Source organism: Xenopus laevis, chromosome 9_10L (genome assembly GCF_017654675.1).
Source record: "Xenopus laevis strain J_2021 chromosome 9_10L, Xenopus_laevis_v10.1, whole genome shotgun sequence".
In the NCBI taxonomy this organism is placed as follows: Eukaryota; Metazoa; Chordata; class Amphibia; order Anura; family Pipidae; genus Xenopus; species Xenopus laevis.
In genome coordinates this window covers 14,476,054-14,492,013 of record NC_054387.1, presented here as the reverse complement: position 1 = coordinate 14,492,013, position 15,960 = coordinate 14,476,054, and the positions used below count along the sequence as shown (strand labels likewise).

General features: G+C 40.0%; 1 long non-coding RNA gene across 2 annotated transcripts in view; it reads left to right on the top strand.

Annotated features, from left to right (window-relative positions):
* Positions 1-15,627, top strand: part of LOC121398320 — a 50,686-nt gene extending 35,059 nt beyond the window's left edge. For both annotated transcript variants that reach the window (XR_005964244.1, XR_005964245.1), the window contains exon 3: positions 14,990-15,627. This is a non-coding gene — a long non-coding RNA (uncharacterized LOC121398320). The remainder of the gene's footprint in view (positions 1-14,989) is intronic.
* The last annotated feature ends 333 nt before the right edge of the window (positions 15,628-15,960 follow it).

Here is a 15,960-nt window from a genome sequence, read left to right as displayed (position 1 = left end):
GTGAAAATATATAAATACATACAGAATACACTTACATCTGAAGTGCAAAGTCTTAGAGACAAGTGGAAGTAGGTGGCTACTACATCTACCAGCTTGCCCATATGTCTCCACCTTGTCCTACCATCACCACTTTGTCCTCCTGTCTCCATCTTGCCCTAAGGTCTTGACCTAATGTGTACATCTTGTCCTACTGTCCCCATGGACTCCATCTTTCTCTACTGTCACCAGAGCCACCATCAGAATTCGCGGAGCCCTGTAAAACGTCTCCAATTGACCACAAGGTACATAGGTTAGACATCTAGGATTATATATATATATATATATATATATATATAAACAACGAATACACCAATTAGACCGCTCCCAGTTTACCCCTCCTAGCTTACCCCTCCTGCGCTGCTCTGTCTGCAGCGTCCCCACCGCTTGTCACACACCAAACCAAAAGAATGACGGCACTCCATTCAAGGATAAGGCAGGTTTATTACAAACCCCACAGGGATCTCAAGCCCTACGCGTTTCGGGAATCAATCCCTTAAACATAGGCCTTATCCTTGAATGGAGTGCCGTCATTCTTTTGGTTTGGTGTATGATTATATATATATATATATATAAAAATCCAATTGTAGTTAACAGCGCACACTGGAATTTTTTAAAAGGATTAATTTATCAAATGTTAAAATTCACATGTATCTACATATACATGTGAATTTTAACATTTGATAAATAAATTAATCCTTTTAAAAAATTCCAGTGTGCGCTGTTAACTACAATTGGATTTCTAAATAATGGACACGACAGCAGCACCTGGTTTCTGGTAGTTTTTGAAGGTGTGCGAGAGACCTTTTTTGTTATATATATATATATATATAGATATAGAGAGAGAGAGAGAGAGAGAGAGAGAGAGAGAGAGAGAGAGAGAGAGAGAGAGAGAGAGAGAGAGAGAGAGAGAGAGAGAGAGAGAGAGAGAGAGAGAGAGAGAGAGAGAGAGAGAGAGAGAGAGAGAGAGAGAGAGAGAGAGAGAGAGAGAGAGAGAGAGAGAGAGAGAGAGAGCATTCTACACCAGCTGAAATATGTTGGCAGGGAATACAGCAGGTGTGCCGCAGCCCTTTGGGGGAATTAGCCATTAGTGCAAGAACTGGATGTAAAGAATTAATCATGCCTTGTGTAATTCATCAGTGAGACATAAAGAAGGATAACAATAAGACGTATATAGCCCTTCGAGTTACTAAACTTTAGGTATTGTACAGACCACAAGCAGAACATCCATTACAAAAGTACTTACTACCCATGTATTAAAGTATTTCATTTTTAGGAAAAAAAAACTGACATATCTCCCCAGCACGTATGAAAAACATACAATTCTCTGTACACACCACAATATGCTGCATGTACAGGCCTCAAAACATGAGGGTACAGCTTGGAGCAAACATTGGACTCTGGCAATACAGCAGTTCCAGCCTGAGGAATGGTGCCTTCAAATTGTACAACATGCAGTGAATCTGTCTATTGGGAATATGGATAGCCGGCTCATTTGCAGTGAGCTTTCCTGTCCGACTCCCATTAATAATGAGACATTTTGCTTTTTTCACCATTAAATACACATTAGGACAGCCAGGATTTTAAAAGCATCATCAGCATATTGGGATCTGGGCCAAGCAGAGACATAAAATGGATCTATTTTTAAGAATCCTCTGCAGTTGCTGAGAAAGACAATAAAGTTTAAGAAGTGATAAATAATTGGCAGGATCAGAAGATCACAGACCTGCAATCCCACCCCGGAAACAAAGAGGTTAAACAGCGGGTGCAGGAGCGGAATTTCAATTGATCTTATTTGTGGCTGTAACAACAATTTGTGCTGCAGACTGTGCTGGTAGGAGAGAGTTTTATCACAAGGGAAAATACACAGGCATCCTTATGCGACCATCTTTAGTCTACAGTTGTGCCAATACACTATACAGTATATATTCCTCCTTATTTGCAGATAGTCAGTAGAGAGTGGAACTGATTAATCTTCGTTCATAAATGGATGGGACTTTTCAGCAGTATAGAGCCAGGATAAAATGCTCAGTTCCGTAAAGGTTAAACTGGCAGCTATGCAACAGGTGGGTGACTTCCTAGAAAAAACCAAAAGGGGGTAACACAGAAAATGAATTTTGTGGATGGACTATTTTTCTTTAATATTATTCTGTGCTAAATTGTATAATTTCCTCTTGAAATGGTAAATGTCTTCTTCCCCCAAAATGCAAACATCTCATCTCTGGGATGTGCATTTTCCAAAATATGTTCCAGGTACAGAACTGAAAAACAGGTTTACGGATGGAGTACTTGCAGTACCACTTGCCACCACATCTCAGTAGCGCTGCACTTATGGTATTGGGATTCAAAAACCAATAACTCAACTAACGATCTCTCAGAAATAATATGGGGCTCTAGTACCTCTACAATTATTTTGCTGTGGGTTCCAGTAATTTCAGTTTGGACCACTGAATGTCAGAGGCATTATTGTAACCAACTAGAAGCTCACTACAGAGTATATTTTGTATCAGATTAAGGGTGGATACATAGTTTAGCACTTTTGTGTGTAAATCCACCCCAGCAGGCCAGTAAGGAGCAGATTAGCCTTTTTAAATGACATGCTGAGTAACTAAGATCAATCAAGGGAGACAAAACGTTCCGTGTCCCAATGACCCACAATCAGCGGGCAATATCTCACTCAGAGAGTCATATACTTAATTCATCTGTCCCTAATTCCAGTCTAGGAGAAAGTTATTATTCTATATTTATTGTCAGGTCCGGATTTACATAGTGTGCGCCCCTAGGCCCACTGCCGTTTGTCGCCCCTGTCCCCTCGCCTTTATTCGTGCAAATCTGGACCGGAGCAATGGGGACTTAAAATATATGATTGTATCTCCAGCGCTTTGTTTTTGAACCAATGTGGGTGTGGTTGGGAAGCATGCTGCCCCTTTTAAATCCTGCCACCCTAGGCCCGGGCCTAGGTGGCCTTTCCACAAATCCGGCCTGGTTTATTGTAGCACCAACATTCCATTCAATGGCAGTTTGGTTATCGTCAGAACCATCAGAGTGTACCCATGAGTCCAGGCCATGAAAATAACTAATCACTGTAAATAGCTTGGCCAACAAAACCCCCCACTAATGGCTATATTGTCATTAATTGCATAGACTAGATGGACCAGTTGGCTAGTTTCTTCCATTTTTGCTTCTCTGTTGGATACCCATGCTATTGCACAGCCTAGACTATTTATAGAAGCCATCTCAATCAATTTATTGCAGGGTACCCATATCCGGGGCCTGTTGGAGTCGCTCGATTACCAAGCTTGCCCGCATTTGTACTGCAGATCGAATATTCACCTCTAGCTCCATTCTTTATTTGCCTACTTCCTCCATTCACTTAGCCTTTTCTTCTATGACGGGAAGCAGGAACATTAATGCAGGAGAGACTATCGATTACACTTTGGTGATATGAAAAAAGCATAAACAGGCAGGCAGAGCGGGGAGAGGGCAGGCAAGGTCAGGGTTTAATAAAAAGGCCCTGGGGAGGTTAAAAACATCTTCCTTAAGCTTGCACTTTCCAGGCTTGTCTGCATGCAGAAATACTCTCTAATTTGCAGCGTGCAAGAAGCCCGCATTGCAGAACATCATTTGAAATACACTGACATTACTCTTCTTTGCTTGGTGCCAAATACTGCAGCTTTCCCCCCATTTTTTCTTGAGTGCTATTTTTTTTTAATCCTTGCTGCCTTCATTTCCAGTAAGTTTTCCTGCTCATTATTCACGGATGCTCAGATGAGTTTGGCATGGGTCCCTAGCTATCAGCCTGGCTAGTCTGCCTTCATTTCACAGCACTGCCGTTCTCTATGGGACAATGACAAACTAAATGCAGCAATATTAACTAAACTCCGAATGCTAAAAACCTAAAAAATGTGTTTTTTTAGCATAAAATCCAAATTTTTAGTGGGGAAAATTTTCCCGGCATTTATTATACCCCCGAGGATGGAATAAGTCTGAATCTGAAAATCCGTCATCTCCAACCTGCCGAGGTTACATATAAGTCAATGGGAAAAGTCCCAAAGATATTTTGATCTGCTCCGCGTTTCATGCAATAATCTGAAGATTGTTTGGTTTTCGGGCAAAAATCATAAAAAAAATTCGTGTTTCAGGTGGAAAATCCAAAAAATTCATATGATTTGTTCTTTTCACGTTTTTTTCTAGGTTTTTTCCCTGCAAACAAAATTTATTGTTTTCAGAAAATATCGAGATAAATTCAGACTTTGATAAATGGGCCTCCCCATGTATAAAAACAAAAGTTGTATGCAGGGGCGGAACTACCGGGGGAGCAGGGGGTGCGAGCGGGCCAGGCCCCGCACCCCCTCAGGAGGGGGGTGTCCTGCGCCAGGGCCCGCCCCCCTCTAGTTCCGTTTCTAGTTGTATGGTTGGCCTTTATTCCACAGAACTCCAGTTCAGGGTTGTGTTTACTCTGCAGGTGCAATTTATAGTTAACCGTATAGAAGTAGCAGAGGAGATGCCCTACCCACAGAGGCCAGAGCCAATAAATTGCGGTGATCTTTTACTGTATAAGGCTGCTATAAGCAAGATAGTGTACTGTAGTCACCTGCATTTAGAACCATACAAAAAGGTTACCAATTAGGGGGGGCGTGGCTAACCACGATGGAGAGAGCACGCTAAATCCAGGAGCTCCGTGAGGAGAATTAGCAAATCCCCCAGAACTTAAGCAATCAGTGGCAAATAATTCTCTCTGGGAGGTAATCATTGGCGGAACACTTAAGGAAGCCTACGATGGGTAAAAAAAAGCCAAAGGAACAGCGCATAACCATGTCGCCATACCTGCGCAAGACGGTTACTGAACGCAGCGCCTAAGACCAAGATGGCGGATCGCTGCCAGAGGATTCAACGGACCCAAAACATGTCTGCTTCTTCACCAGACTCTGTGCGGAGTGGGCAGGAGGCTCCGATGCAGCCGCAATCAGGTCAGATGGCCCCTATAGCAACTTCAACAGACACAGACTTGTCTGGTAAAGCTGCAGACACTGACACCTCACTAAAACAATATATAAAACTGTTTCAGACGCAGTGGCTGCTGCCAGCAGAGAAGTACACACTGAATTTGCAGGAGATAGCACTGATAAACTAGAATATATAACTGATGATCTGACGCAGAGATTTGTTAACTACGAGGAGGAAAATACTGTGCTTAAGGAAGAAATCACGCAGCTAAAAGGCCTATGTGAAGACCTGGAAAATAGGTCACGGAGACAAAATTTACATATTAGAGGGGTTCCAGAGGAAATACCCCAGCAAGATATTGAGCAATACTTAAAGGTTCTTTTTAACGGAGTTTGCCCTGCGATAGGCCTAGATCTCTGGAAATTTGACAGAGCTCATCTTTCTCTAGGCCCTAAACGGCCACTGAACAAACCCCTCAGAGACATTATCGTTTGTTTCCATCATTTTTCACAGAGAGAGGCAGTTTTGACTCAAACAAGATCATCCTACTCTGGACTATCGGAATCATAAAATTTGAATATTCGCATATCTTTCCCCTATTACTCTGGCTAAACTAAGGGAACTGAGACCGACTACTCAGTCACTGAGCTTGTGGTTCAACATAAGGGTCAAACTTTTATACTTCACAACCTGGATAAACAACACGAGTTCCTGAGAGCACTTGGGATACAACCGACACAGCGACAAAGCCCACCACGGATATCATCACCAAGATCCCCACTGCAACCACGATGGCAACAAGCATCGACCTCATCATCAAGACAGCGGTTTGTTTTGACTTTGTCATCGGCTTCAGGATCCCCCGCTTAAGTCTGAATTACCAATTTGGAAACCGTTCTTCGCAGTATATTTGAATATGGATCTAAGGACATCAGATGTTCTGCAAATTACAGAGAACTCCTCCGTCTCCATCTTTCCTGGATGCTCAACTACTACCTGTTGAAACTACATCCTGTGACAGGTACTACGTTTTCCTTCCCCCCACTGGAAGCTATGCGAGCTTCTACTGGTTATTGGTATACTGAACTTGACTTTGAGATCTCCTATACTAATTGGGTGCAATTAACCTGATTTCTCACCACAATTATCGGTCTTTTCTCTGTTCTTATTAGACTTGATTGTTTATGTTATTTCTATTTACCATGTTGTCGTTGAAAATATTTTTAATGGTTAGACTCACTTTACTAAGGCATAAGGTTAAAACCATACCATGTGTTAGTAGAAGTGTATCTCTCTCAACTATGGGAAATCTCATTATGGGTAAAATTGCTACATATGCTGGACTAGATTTGGATCTATCATGGTAATTATAACATCGTTAAACTGTAAGGGATTAAATTCCATTACAAAATGCTTTTTTAGCATTAAAATAAGTGAAAACCCAGAAAGCTGCAGGAGACCCATTTTTCTAGACTTAAACCCCATAAAATATACTCTAAGTTTTATCCCACTGCGTATTATGCTTCATCTACTACTAAGAAAGCGGGAATAGCAATCCTTATCCATAAGGACTGTCCGCTACAAATTTTGTGAACTATTAGTGATCCTCATGGGCATTATTTAATCTAAGAGAGCACACTGGGAGAAAACTCCCTGCTGATTGTAAACATTTATGCCCCCAATAAAGGGCAAGTTCAATTTTTTCGGAAAATATGTAATAAACTTGCCTCTTTTTAGACTACTTATACAATAATTGGGGGGGGGGGCTTTAATTTTCCTCTAATACAGGTGGAAGATAGATCACATCCATCCTCTGATGTACACGCTAGCTCTCGAAGGAGCTTAAAAAAATGGTTAATCAAGTCCCACTGTATGATATATGGAGAATAGATGATCCTATTGGGAGACAGTTTACATATTATTCTGCAGTACATAAAGTGCATTCACGTTTGGATTATTTTTTGCCGTCTCAGTCATGCCTTAGGATTCCATATAAAACGGATATCCTTCTAACTTGGTCAGACCATGCACCTATTCAGCTTACTTTAGATTTCACAAAATCTCCTAAAAGTGAGCCTCATTGGAGGCTTAATGAGACTTTACTTCATGATGAAGAATCCTTTGAGGCTATACAGAGCATTGAAAGAGTTCTTTCAGTTTAATATAGGGTCAGTGCAAAATAAGTCTATACTATGGGAAGCTCATAAGACACCCATAAGAGAATGTGTTATTGATATACCCGCGGCAAAGAAAAAAGCTTCAAGACAGCAATGTCAAACACTTATTACGGAGTTAAAGCAATAGGAGATGCAATATAAATCAGACCAACGCTAACTCTATACTGGATAAAATTCTATCTGTACGAAAGGACCTCTGTGAGCTGAAACAAAAAGAGGCAGAAAAAGCACTGATATGGACCAAACAATTCTTTTATGAAAAGGGCAATAAGCAACATACCAGCTAGACGGTTAAAAGAACAAAAAGCACAAATGACGATCAAAGCTATTAGAAATAGATTGGACCAAGTTGTTTTTAGCCCAGATGAGATTGCAGAGCAATTCCATACTACACTAATCTATACAATATTAGATCAGACATACCGTCGCCTCTTATGCCATTGGAAGCCTTTTTTCAAAAAGCACAATTACCGAAATTTCAGGAAGATGACCTCCAAATTTTGAATGAAGAAATCACTTTAAATGAAGTTCTTAGCACACTTAAAAGTCTCCCAAATGGAAAGGCCCCTGGTCCTGATGGCTATCCCTATCAATACTATAAATTGTATGCTGGTATTTTGGCCCCTCATTTAGTAGATCTTTTTAATATGTTTATGAGGGACCTGCCCATATCCTCCTCAATGTTAACGTCCTATTTATCACTGATTCCAAAAGAGGGTAAGGATCCTACATTTTGCTTGAATTATAGGCCTCTAGCATTGCTGAATTCTGATCTTAAACTATATTCTAAAATATTAGCAAATCGACTAGCTCTGATTTTACCCAGGCTAATAAATAAAGATCAGGTGGGAATTATTCAAGGGCGACAAGTCAGCGATAATACACTGAGACTTATTAATATAATTGACTTAATGGGAAAAAAAGGCCAAGGGATGTTGGTACTAAGCTTAGACGCAGAGAAAGCTTTTGCCAGTCTGGATTGGTGATATTTATTTGCCTTGCTCACACACCTAAATCTTTCAGGTCCATACTGAACAGCTTTAAAAGCACTTTACACCACTCCCAGCACTTTGAAGTTGCCCGCACGGGTAAGATCCCCAATAAAGATTTTAAATGGGACAAGACAGGGCTGCCCCCTTTCCCCCCTTAATGGAATAGGTCAGTATTCCATAAATACAATATAATGCATGTAATCTCTGGATCCTCTCCTCTAAAAATGGGCAAAATATACACTAAGAAAATACAGGTTATTTGTACCATTAATCTTATTGTTAGAAATTTCCTGTGTTCTCCTTTCTATAGGATGCTGCCCGGACAGTGCAAAGTCATTGGCAGGCTACAGAGTGTGCTTGTAACTTGGCCAATTGTGATGCAACGTCTTCGACAATGCCAAAGACTTTCCATCACCTCTTCGTACCTTCCCCGTTATAAGATGTTTAGGGACCTCTTTCGGAAGTATACAAGCAGTCTGCAGACACTGCTTGCCCTCAGATATCCCTATTTAATAAAACACAACGTATGCTACAGAAGCGTATCAGGCAGCATTAATAGATACAAGTAATGTTAGCACTGCAGATACAAGGGCTCCAATAGATGAAAAGCTGCTCCTGCTGTAATATGTTAAACCCCATAATGAATATTCATATTATTCAAGTGGATTTCATACACGGAGCAGCATCCAAGTATGCAGAGAGGGAATGATAGATTAGGAAGAGACTGTTGGTCCAACCAATGACCCTGGACCCACAAAGGCTGGGCTATTGGCCAGAAAAGCACTATCCAATTTGTTGGCATTAACTACCGTAAGCCCAAGTTTAAGCGAATCATTGTTTCAAGAGTGAATTTAATCAGTCAGCTGGCCGAGCTGCACATTCTGCTCCCAGAAAGAGCCACAGATTGCTTCAGCACTACTATGTTCATCTGTTGCTCCCCAATATCTGTTCCAGTACACATTAAGGATTTAGTGGCCAATACAAGAAGTGCTGCACATAGTTCCATCGTAATATTTAAGTAAGGTTTTTCTAAAGACTTTGTGGAATTAAATAGCATATGGGGGCATAATTGTGCCTATATATTATACAGTTACATTATGTGCATATATGATATGGGGGTTACACTGTGACAGTGGTTGGAGGAAAGATGGGGGGTATATCTGTGCCTATATATTATACAGTTACATTATGTGCATATATGATATGGGGGTTACACTGTGACAGTGGTTGGGGGAAAGATGGGGGTATATCTGTGCCTATATATTATACAGTTACATTATGTGCATATATGATATGGGGTTACACTGTGACAGTGGTTGGAGGAAAGATGGGGGTATATCTGTGCCTATATATTATACCGTTACATTATGTGCATATATGATATGGGGGTTACACTGTGACAGTGGTTGGAGGAAAGATGGGGGTATATCTGTGCCTATATATTATACAGTTACATTATGTGCATATATGATATGGGGGTTACACTGTGACAGTGGTTGGGGGAAAGATGGGGGTATATCTGTGCCTATATATTATACAGTTACATTATGTGCATATATGATATGGGGTTACACTGTGACAGTGGTTGGAGGAAAGATGGGGGTATATCTGTGCCTATATATTATACAGTTACATTATGTGCATATATGATATGGGGGTTACACTGTGACAGTGGTTGGGGGAAAGATGGGGTATATCTGTGCCTATATATTATACTGTTACATTATGTGCATATATGATATGGGGGTTACACTGTGACAGTGGTTGGAGGAAAGATGGGGGTATATCTGTGCCTATATATTATACCGTTACATTATGTGCATATATGATATGGGGGTTACACTGTGACAGTGGTTGGAGGAAAGATGGGGGTATATCTGTGCCTATATATTATACAGTTACATTATGTGCATATATGATATGGGGGTTACACTGTGACAGTGGTTGGAGGAAAGATGGGGGTATATCTGTGCTTATATATTATACAGTTACATTATGTGCATATATGATATGGGGGTTACACTGTGACAGTGGTTGGAGGAAAGATGGGGGTATATCTGTGCCTATATATTATACAGTTACATTATGTGCATATATGATATGGGGGTTACACTGTGACAGTGGTTGGAGGAAAGATGGGGGTATATCTGTGCTTATATATTATACAGTTACATTATGTGCATATATGATATGGGGGTTACACTGTGACAGTGGTTGGAGGAAAGATGGGGGTATATCTGTGCCTATATATTATACAGTTACATTATGTGCATATATGATATGGGGGTTACACTGTGACAGTGGTTGGAGGAAAGATGGGGTATATCTGTGCCTATATATTATACAGTTACATTATGTGCATATGTGATATGGGGGTTACACTGTGACAGTGGTTGGAGGAAAGATGGGGGTATATCTGTGTCTATATATTATACAGTTACATTATGTGCATATATGATATGGGGGTTACACTGTGACAGTGGTTGGGGGAAAGATGGGGGTATATCTGTGTCTATATATTATACAGTTACATTATGTGCATATATGATATGGGGGTTACACTGTGACAGTGGCTGGTGGAGGTAGAATAACAGTAAAAAACAGCAGATTTGGGGTTGTGGGGGGGGCAGTAGAATTTTGTAGAAATCTTCGAATCCCCCCAGTCAGTACACACGCTTCATGTTTTCCCTGCAGTAGTACTACAAAGCCTCACAATAACATTAAGAGGTTTACAAATTGATTGCATGTCAGTGATTGGGATTATGGATCCACTACTCCTGAGTGTGCATTTTTTTTCTGGGAAATTACCTTCCGATCCTGTTGAAGTTACAAGCTGAATATTGGAAGAACAATGAGCCTTTTTCAGGTTACAGTAATTTATTTCTGAAAAGCAAACATGGTCCATGTAGCAGAAATGCACAGTAAAGGTATAAAACAATTTAAGGGCTTAAAACAAGAATGGAATTAAGCATTTAATGGAGCAACTGGTTCTATTGCTGCTGTTAGATGTTCTTGTGAAAAGTGGAGCCCACATTAAATCATAAGAGACAGGGCCCCCAGCCGAAGGAAGGAGCACAGCATGACACTACTTGCAGCTTTTATTGCAGAACGGTATTCATGTAAGGTTCATTACACACAGCTAATCAACAGTAGGAATTAATTACAGTTAATTATTATAATTTTCTCTATTTGCAGAAATTTAAATATTAATGATTAATGATTAATATGAATCATTATAATTCTGATCAGAATTTGCTGGGACATTTATGGTTGTTAGATAGACAGCTCTCTTTCTACATTCCCTGACCTAATTTAATGAAATATGCTTCAACCCAATTCACAGATTTAGTCATGGGTCTGGTGGATGTGGGTGTTTCATTTTCTAGGCATCTGCATACCACTCTTTCGTTTTTGGGGGCAGGTAATGGGTCATAAGGCCACCTTAAAGTGATACTGACACTAAAAAACTACTTTTTAAAACATGAATGTACATTAAAAGTTACCTATAGGTCCTGTTGATCATTTTTTGCTGAGAGGTTTGTTTTTGTAAGCAATTGTTAGTTGAAGTTCCTAAACCTGACTGTTTTGCCAACCTGACTGTCCCGTCTCAGCCTGTCAGTTAAAGTTTCTAATGCTAACGGACTCCTGCTGCACAAATATGGCAGCCCCCTCATACAGGAACATGGGGCAACAGACAGGCAATGTAAAAGCATTGTACAAATACTTTATGGCAAAGTTATTGTCACGGTCGGCACCCAACACCAGAACAAATGCCAAGCACCCTGGTCTCGGCTCGTGCTTCACCTGTAGTGTGACTGCCTTTGGCCTCGGGAGAAGCCCTCAGCTACTTGGATGCCACCAGGACTTAAACGAGAGGTGCAAGGCTAGAGGTTCTGGATAGGCAGGGGAGCACGACTGTTAGCTAGAGTCTCTAGGCCGAAGGTCGATGTACAAGACGTTAGGCAATAGAGTAGTCACATCAGGCCGGGGAAGGCAGAGAATTAACGTAGTCAGGCAGGCAAGGGTCAAACCAGGAAGTCAATCAGAAGGGTTAAGCAGAAGAGGTAGTCGGTATTCAGGCAAAGATCAGGATCCAGAGGTCAGAATAGTCAAAAGCCAGGGGGGCAGGGGGTCACAACAGGAATCAAACAGGTTCAAAACAGGATAGCAAAAGCTCAGAAAGCACCAGGAACAAACTCCTATAACGGGCAATGTATAAAAAGAAAATGTACCTTTAAGTACTTTTAAATTTTCGCGACATTGCGCGCTGACGTCACACGTCAGCGCTGCTGCGCCTTTAAGACACCCCACCAGGGTAAGATTTTATTACAGTTATAAGTAGCTTTAAGGCAATATTATGATAGATGTAAAAAAATAATTTCTGGTGTCAGTATCTCTTTAAGAGAAACAATATGGCAGTTCTTCCATGTATGTATAAAATTAAATATTCAGAGTTGGGTTGTTCTGTTTATATAAAACACTATGCACAATGACTGTATTGTATGTTTGATGGCAAGTCATAACTGTAGGACATCTTCCCTCTGTTAAAAGGGTGGTTCACCTTTAAGTTAACTTTTCATGTGTTTTACTATGGCTAAACCTGAGCAAAAAAAACAAAACAAACAAATGCTCCGTAAGGCTACACATTTATTGTTATTGCTACTTTTTATTACTCATCTTTCTGTACCTCTCAGTTTCGTATTCAAATCAATGAATGGCTTCTAGGGTAACCTAGAAACTGGAGAGCTGCTGAATAAAAAAGCTAAATAACTCAAAAACCTCAAATAATAAAAATTAAAACCTATTGAAAATAGTCTCAGATTATCACTCTCTACATAATACTAAAAGTTAATTCAATGGTGAACAACCCCTTTAAGATATATTTTAATGTTAATATTGCTGCCATGTATTGGAGCTACCGTAACCCTTAAAATCTAGCCTCCACCATAATTATAAAAGTAGAAGTATCCCACGCCTGCACCGTGGAAGCCTATGCTCTCCTGCACTAACAACTCCAAATCATTCCTTGTGCGGGCAGGGAAGCCCCCCGTGCCTGCAGATTAACTGGGGCTATAACAAGTGCACGGTGCCTTATTAAAACATCTTTTATAGTTTTACGAGACGAGTTACGAGGTTATTTCCCAGATGCCGCAGTTATATGGGCAGGGTGGGAATCACCAGCTGCATTTGCTGGCACAATGAGAAGGACGGAGAAGAGAGGCTGGCTGTTGTGTAGCCCCTGTGGATCATCGATTGCGAGTAGGTTGATTCTAATAAAGGAGAGTTAGTGACCGCCTGCTCATTTAATAGACTTATACAGGGGGCTGCCATGATTTCCTTTTACTTAAATTATAAGAATATTCCTAAAAGGATAAAGAAAACTATGTGTATATATATATATATATATATATATATATATATATATATAAAACATTTTTTTTTTTTTTTTTTTCGGGAAATATATCATGCACTTGTTTAAACATTAGACAGTCCTTCCTTGTATATTTGTGTATATTGTGTGTATTAGTTACCTACAAATGGCCATGTTGAATCCCATTGGTTCCCAGTCACAACAGAGGATTAACATTATATAAATGGATGCTTTATTTATTTAGGTCTAGCAAATGCGTAATTTTCTGCCTGGAGTTAAGTTTAAGAGTAATAGCATATGGGGCAACTTTAGCTCCAAATGGGGCACATAATTTAAGGAGCTTTGGGGGCATCTGCCAAAATTGCCCCCCCCATTTACTGCTACTGCGTTTTTTGAAAGCACATGTTGGACATGGAATATGGTACAGGATCTGTTATCCGGAAACCTGTTATCCAGAAAGTTCTGAATTACGGAAAGGCCGTCTCCCATAGACTCAATTATAATCAAATAATCCACATTTTTAAAAACGATTTAGTTTTTCTCTGTAATAATAAAACAGCAGCTTGTTCTTGATCCAAACTAAGATATAATGAATCCTTATTGGAAGCAACAACATTAATGTTTACATGATTTTCTAGTCTTAAAGTGTGACGATTCAAATTACAGAAAGACCCGCTCTCCGGAAAGCACCAGGTCCCAAGCATTCTCAATAATAGGTCCCTTTTATTCAGATAAACATTGCAAAATGAAATGAAACTCTTCCAAGAAAATAAATACAATTGGATAAGAACACTTTCTATTGTACCTGTGAGTTTGGAATATGTTATTTTTTACAAGTCACATGACTGAGGGCAGCTGGGAAACTGACAATATGTCTAGCCCCATGCCAGATTTCAAAATTGAATATAAAAAAATCTGTTTGCTCTTTTGAAAAATGGATTTCAGTGCAGAATTCTGCTGGAGCAGCACTATTAACTTATGCATTTTGAAAAAAAAACATGTTTTCCCATAACAGTATCCCTTTAAGTACACTGGAATTCTTGGAAGCAATTCTGCTTTGTGGGTAAAAATGATGTTAATTGTGCTTATTTTGTTACATTATGTACACTCTTTGTAAATAAGCCCCTGCAAGAAAGCCGATTTAGACACGGAGTTGCACCTGATCAGAACATATATCAGCCATATTCCCACTGAATTTGCCATATAATATAATATACACTGAATAACTGTGTGGATTCTGTTGAATATTTGGTGGGTAACAACCTCCGTCCCTATTGTGCTGCAATGCTACGCACAATATTATCTTGCAGCAAAAGTGCTGACATATGGCAGCTTCCTCGTCAAAACAGGATGTATCTATAGCCTGGAACAAGCACAGAGCTCAATCAATTTCCCTCCTGAAAGCTAAAAAGGCCAATTCTTATAAATTCTTTAACATATTCTGCTTTATTGCTGTTTCCCTACAGGTAGAGCTGGAAGAACGTGGATTTCTGTACAATGGTGCTGCTGCACAGCACAAATTGTATCACAAGAAATGATCGTCTCCTTTCAGTTATACTAACAATAGTAATATCCAAATATCCGATGGGTGAATCTGGGACAACCCTTGAGATCTGCTTAATTAATCTGAATTACCCAATAATAATCAGCAGCCTGAATGTCACATATCTGTTACATTACTTTATATGGCATCAGGGGTTCTTTGAAATATTAGGTACGTAAAATTTTATTTAACTGACGATGCAAAAAGCAAGGCTTTACACCTCCCGGACTGCTCCTCTAATAGAGGAAGGGTACAATAGGGAAGTAATGTTTGGTTTATGTATAAATGTTATTGCCACTGAAAACAGTGTATATTTATACTCTCTCTGAACTGTTGGATCTGACTCTTGAAACAATGTAGCAGAAGGCAAACGATTTACAGACCTGGAGGAGAATGGATTTCTGCTACATTGTTTCAAGAGTCAGAACCAGAGAACAGAAAGGGACTACTTTCAATAGCAATTTAAATTTAAAACCAGTGAAACAAATAGTAAATGAGACCATATATCTCTATAGCAGTATACAAGAGAGGGTACAAACATGCTGAGGACTTATTTCAACCCAACACAAAGAATTTCAGTGAAAGGAAATGTATAATTAAACCCAGTGGATAGACTAGAGTAATACAGAGAGCAGGGAGGTCCTTTAGTGTCCCTTTAAAGCATGTCATTGGCAAGATGTGGATGTTGCATGTACAGGGCAAACGAACACGTGGAGACAATAACGTCAGCACAGTAGAGATATCCCGTGAATAAAGAAGGGATGGAAGGAGAGATGCAAGTGCCGGGTATGAGGGATGAGAATACAATACTGCTTATCGCAAGGGGAATTCAGGGGAATGATTAAACGCACTGCGTTGGAGTGACAGAGGGGGGGGGGGCTGAAAGGTTTTCTC